At 43.6% G+C, this 5,788-nt stretch overlaps 1 pseudogene; it reads right to left on the minus strand.

Moving 5' to 3' along the window:
* Positions 1 to 635: 635 nt before the first annotated feature.
* LOC109465212 lies at positions 636 to 2,652 on the minus strand (annotated as a pseudogene).
* Between the last annotated feature and the right edge of the window lie 3,136 nt (positions 2,653 to 5,788).

Below are 5,788 nucleotides of genomic sequence, written 5' to 3' on the forward strand. Positions count from 1 at the left end.
ACGTTTACAAATAGTTTATTCAGTATCCGATAAACATTCTCAACAAAGAGTCGAACGTCAATAATCATAGGTATTACTGTTTGACAGAGAAAATTTAAACCATATTCAAATTACATCTAATGACTTACGTATATTAACCACAAAGGAAAACATTTGCTTTCGTAAGTTACATCACCACCACTTTTGTCATATACTTATTACAACAATCTTTGGCACATACAGCAATGTACTATACTCTCCTTTGCAGCTTAACATCTGATATTACAGTGGCATATAAGATAACAGACATGGTCACATTTTTATTTTGCAATCAGAGTTTTATGTCTTTCTGCCTGAGCTTAAAACTACTAATATACCGAGCAGAAAACATCTGCACTCTTGGCTGCCTTGTAGAGGAAGGCACCAGCTTTAGCAAAATAAGGATAAAACTGCTATTGGCTAACCACATCTATGATCAAAGAATTCTCACCGAAAAGTCTTTAGAATCACGAAATGTCTGTACTTTGAGGAGTTAGCAACGTTTATCGTTGTCGCATTTCCTACCAGCTAACCCCTGTTCTTGCACCATACCGTTTTACTCCCCAACATTGTCCGGGCTTGCAAATGGCATCATTGGCATTTGAATCTGTTTGTTCTTATTGATCTCCCTCATTTTTTGTGCCAGGAAAGGTCACATAAGTGTGATCTTGATTGTCTTCATCGGACGAAGCAATGCCCGGGTCTGACTCTTCATCATTACAATGTTCCAGTGTCTCTCTTAGCTGATCCTCAGCATTTTCTGTCCCAGGAAGCGTGATGTACTCGTGCTCTGAACTGGTAGCACCACTAGAGGTCCTGGAGATGGGCTCCTTGTCTGTGGAGTCTCTCTCACGTTGTTCGTTCCTTTCTCCTGCCCTAGGGTCTTCGGTATTAGCCGTGGGAAACGTAATATACTCATGATCTGAGTCGCTGTTTTCGTCACCTTCCGAGGCTCTTGTATCCAAAGCCTTGACCTTCTTGTCGTTAGCATAATGTCCAGGCTGTTGTGCTGTAGATGCGGCGCCACATTCGTGGAAAAACCGCTCGCCGTTTTCACAGTGTCCGCCTCTGGCCCTTTCTGTGTCCGTGAATTGGTCAGCATTCTCGTAATGTCCAGCGCTCGCTCCTCTTGCGTCTGTGAACTGGTCATCATTCTCATAGTGCCCACCCCTGGCTCCTATTGCGTCTGTGAACTGGTCATCATTCTCGTAGTGTCCACCCCTGGCCTCTCCTGTGTCTAAGAACTGGTCATCATTCTCGTAGTGTCCACCCCTGGCCCCTTCTGTGTCTGTAAACTGGTCATCATTTTCGTAGTCTCTTTCGGCGTCTGCACCATTGCCTGAGAACTGGTCGTTGTGTCCTTCTCCAGCCGAGCCCGTGTTTAAACACTGGTCGTCGTTCTCATAGTGGCTTTCTGTTGGCCGCAATCACTGGGCATTTGAGGCTCCATTTCCCGCATTTCTATCGTCCATCTGGCGTGCTCCCCGAAACGTGCGCACACAAGCGGCTATTGCTGCAATGATGAGGCTGCATCCACATCCTGCCAGTACCGTAAAGATGATCTCTGTGGCAGACAGTCCGGTACGGTACCGATTCGGGGTCTCCCCGGTCCGTTGTTACCGACTGAGGATCATGCTTTCCGGTGCTTCTTTCATTTGGTTTTACCGTAGTTGTTTCAGGTTGAGCCTTGTTGTCTTGTGTTGTTGTTACGCCCTGATACGCAACAGATGCCTTAGCGTTGTCGGTATGGTCGGCTGTCACTTTGCAAGTGTAGGTGCCATTGTCCACCAGAGGTATGTTCAACACGGAGTAACACATTATCTTCGTTTCCAGTGTTGTGATGTTCGAGCCCTTGCACGACAGTTTGCTGACATTGGTGTAGTTTCGGGAATACTCGTAACTTGATGGTCTGTGGTCTCCGTTTGGTGCGATCCACGAGAAGTTCAGACCTTTCTTACAGCCTGTCTGGCAGGTGAAAGAAACGTTACCAGTGACGGCACCATTGTCTGTGGTAACAGACACATCAGGTGAGGGACACGTCAGATTGTCCCAGTGGACATATTGGACCAGCTTGTAGTTCCCAGTACCACCAACCATGCACGGAACGGTCCATGACCCCTTGTTAGTTTCAACAATCCATTTCTTGATTTCCCTCATATTGCAGTCGCACGGAATCTTGTTGAGAGTCAAAGTCACTGATCGGAGGTGCTTCAACTTTCCAACATCTCCCACATACGTTATGGAATTGTTAGTCAAGTCGATTGTTGACCAGATCGACTCTGTACCTTGTGGGATGCTAGTTAGGCAGTTGTTCGTGAGAAACAAGACACTTAGTTCATCGTATCCAACAAAAGCTGCATTGTCAATATGATGTATCTCATTGTACCCCAAGTTCAGAGTTCTAAGCTTCTCCAGTCCCTTGAACGTCTTTGCCTCCAGTCGCTTGATACTGTTCCGACTGAGGTCTATCTGTTGAACTCGCGGCAAGTCTTCAAAGCAGCCAGGTTGAATGGTCACAATGTGACTGTCACAAATGCTCAGGGTCTCCAAAAACTGCAGGCCGCGGAAATCCCCCACCCTGATGCTTGTGATATTCTGATGCTGTAAAACCAGTTCTTTCAAGGTTGTTGGCATCGGCCTAGGAATCTGGTGGAAACTGCAACCATTCAAACACCACATAGCTAACAGCCGTGTTGTGGTATCTCTAGGAAGTGCATAAAACCTCTCACAGCATTCAAACTTAGACGTGGTTGGGTACCCCTTTCCATTCCATGCCAGGATAAGTAACGAAATGAACAAACTCACACGCATTGGGGTCGCCATCTTAGAGTTGTGCCTTCAACAAAGATGCCTAGTGTTGAGTCTTGACAGGCACTCCGCAGAATATGGCAAGTCTACTGGTAGTCAGTCAGTTCTTGTGTTGACGAGCTTTTCTGGCCCCTTTTTGCATCGACAGCAGCTATTATCTCGGTTTCAAAATAAAGATGCTTAGAAAGCAGTCGTTGGCATCGCAGCCTTTTGGATCGAGCGATGGTGGATTCGTTGTTCGCAGCGTAGGACCGTTGGTAATATATATCAACATCGGGATGAGTACACAGCCGGGAGGTCTGAAACTCTGTCTCCTTCAGTCTCCGTTCAGCAGCCTTATGCCTGCTACAAAGCTCACAAGAAATATTCGTATTGCATTGATTTGCGTCATCATCAAAAGAACAGGTTGGAAATTAAAAATTCATGAGAAAATACCTCGAGCGAACCACATACCTGAAAAAGATTACAAAAGCAGAAAATTTTTCACAAAACAGTAGAGCCCTTTTTGTCATAATATTTCTAGTCTCTTGTGGTGCTTACGAATTCTAAACATATGACAGCACTGAATCTGAAATGCTTCGGCCCAGTCTGTTGCTCCTGGTGAAAATTGTTCTTCAGCCTTCATTTTCACTTCTAGCCTCCACGTTAGAATAATATCCTGACTGCTTGTATTGCGGTTTGCCTTTACTCAAGGATTTTAATTATTGAAGAAGCAAGTAATCTGTCTGGGGCCTCGTCGGCATTATCAATCAGTTCTGGGAAAATTTTATTCTTTGATTCGCAGAACGTAATCCCAAACGAAAAGACGTCAGATCTGGTTTAAATTTCATACAGACTTGAAATATCACTACCATAAAAATGGCTGTACCATGTCTTGGCAGCGTGCGTAGAGTAGTCCAGTAGTTAGCGACCCTATCTCTGAACTATGAGTGAAGAGTTCGAATCTCGGCTGTTGTCCGTCACCCGATATGTACTCTACCGCAGTCCTTAAGGACTGGACGTTAAGCCCTGGTCCAATGTCTGTTGTACTTGTTGAAAGACAAAGAAAACAATAGGGGAATACTGTACATAGCATCTGTCTTCTCTGTCACGACCTTTGGAAGATTAGACTGTTCAGACTTCAATTTCAATTTCTTGGAAGGGATTAGTTGGGGGTTTTTTACACAGCGTTGTTGTGTTGTTGCCAACCGACTGTCACGTGACAAATGAATGACGTATGCATCACTGTTGCTACCTCATTGGACCGTTCACAACTCTGGTGTGTGAACACATAATGCAACTTAAGAACACATCAATTAATCAATCTATTACTTGATGCCAGCAACCTAATGATGTGTCTTGTTACATAGAACACGAACACAATCACACAAACTGATGCCTGTTAAGAAAATGATAATTCACTGGTTTTCAAAAAATGTTCTTTGTCAACGTCACTAAGGTTTGAATTATAACGGTTTCTAAGTAAGGTACTTCGCCACCTCCCAGACGTAGCAGGCAATCTTTTTAAGATCCTGAAACATCCTACGTTTCCATCTAAGGGATCAAAAGACTGCTGCTGGCTAATGCACTGCGAGTCTTGTTAGTCGTAGTTTCAGCTAAAAGCATGTGGCCGCGAAAGTTCACGCCTACTCCCTTTGTAGCCTTGGGGCAAGGCCACAAAAAGTAAGTACCGGGTGTGCTTCAATTCCTTTTACAGCGTGTATGGGCTTTATTATAAACATTTACATGTAGGCATGCATCTTGAAAAATTCTTTCGTAACAACCACTTTTCGATGACCGTCTGTCATCTTTATCAGGGCAGTTATGACTGGTTCAAAGTGCACTGGAGCTAGGTGTTACGGGTTCAGTTTGCAAGGAGGTGTTACTGGTTAACTGTGCACGGAAGCTAGGTGTTGCTGCTAACAATAAGTTTCAAGAAGTGAAGTAATCGTAACATACATAGATATTGTTACAAACAATTGTGTGATAATAGGAATACCAGATGAAGATGACAAACGGCCATCGAAACGTCGGCTCTTGTCCAACAAGTGGTTGTGAATAATAAAGAAATTTGTTATTCAATCCTTCACCAACTGGTGGATTTAGGCCTTTTGTTTTCTTTTTCCCGTCTTGTTTTTATTCCAGATTTGGTGTCTTCAAAGGATGCCATCCGTAAGATTTCCCTACTGTGGCCTAAGACACACTTACTTTATCTCGCCTCCTCTAGGCGTGGTTGCGGCCGGATAGATAGAACACCGAGCGAGACAAGATTCGTTCCAACAGTTTTTCATCACTACAAACCATTGACTCAGTAAAAGGCCACGCCAAAGATCCATCTACTTCCCTGGGCCCAGCTCCCAATATACGTGGCTAAGATATACCGCCACGAGTCATTTTTACTGGGGTGACCTTTGCGAAGAGATGCGGGACGCCGAAACCAAGTGATTGCAGTCATCGCTTCGTTTACGACATCCCCCAACACGGGGTCGTTTGGGAACACATAACTCATTCTGCTCCAGTAGACTGGAAAACCCATTTGGAATCTTAAAACGCTCAATATTTTCTATATATGTGCTTCTGGTACTACCCTCTACAGTTTTCGTTTGCTCAAGCTAGCGGGGTTACTGGCAATTACATACTTATATTGAAATGAAATGATCTTTATTGCATATCCTTGCCCAGACGGGCTAAATGCATACATGCTTTGTCACAGTATAAAATACATGTGGTGCATACATACATAATGTATGTTTGAGTTCTATACTAGGATTCTAAGTACTACATAATTCTTAAAGTTACTGTTTGTCTATTTTTTGGTTCTGGTTTCTTCTCTCTTCTTGAAACACTTATTGATATAATCACACACTTTTTCTACAATGTGTTCATTTCTGCTTGACATAAGATGTATAAATCTATTTTGCTTGGACAGTTTCTTATATTTCTTGTCTAAATCTAGTACATTAAATAACACCTTACGTTCATT

Source organism: Branchiostoma belcheri, unplaced genomic scaffold, assembly GCF_001625305.1.
Source record: "Branchiostoma belcheri isolate BF01 breed outbred unplaced genomic scaffold, Haploidv18h27 scaffold15, whole genome shotgun sequence".
Classification (NCBI taxonomy): domain Eukaryota; kingdom Metazoa; phylum Chordata; class Leptocardii; order Amphioxiformes; family Branchiostomatidae; genus Branchiostoma; species Branchiostoma belcheri.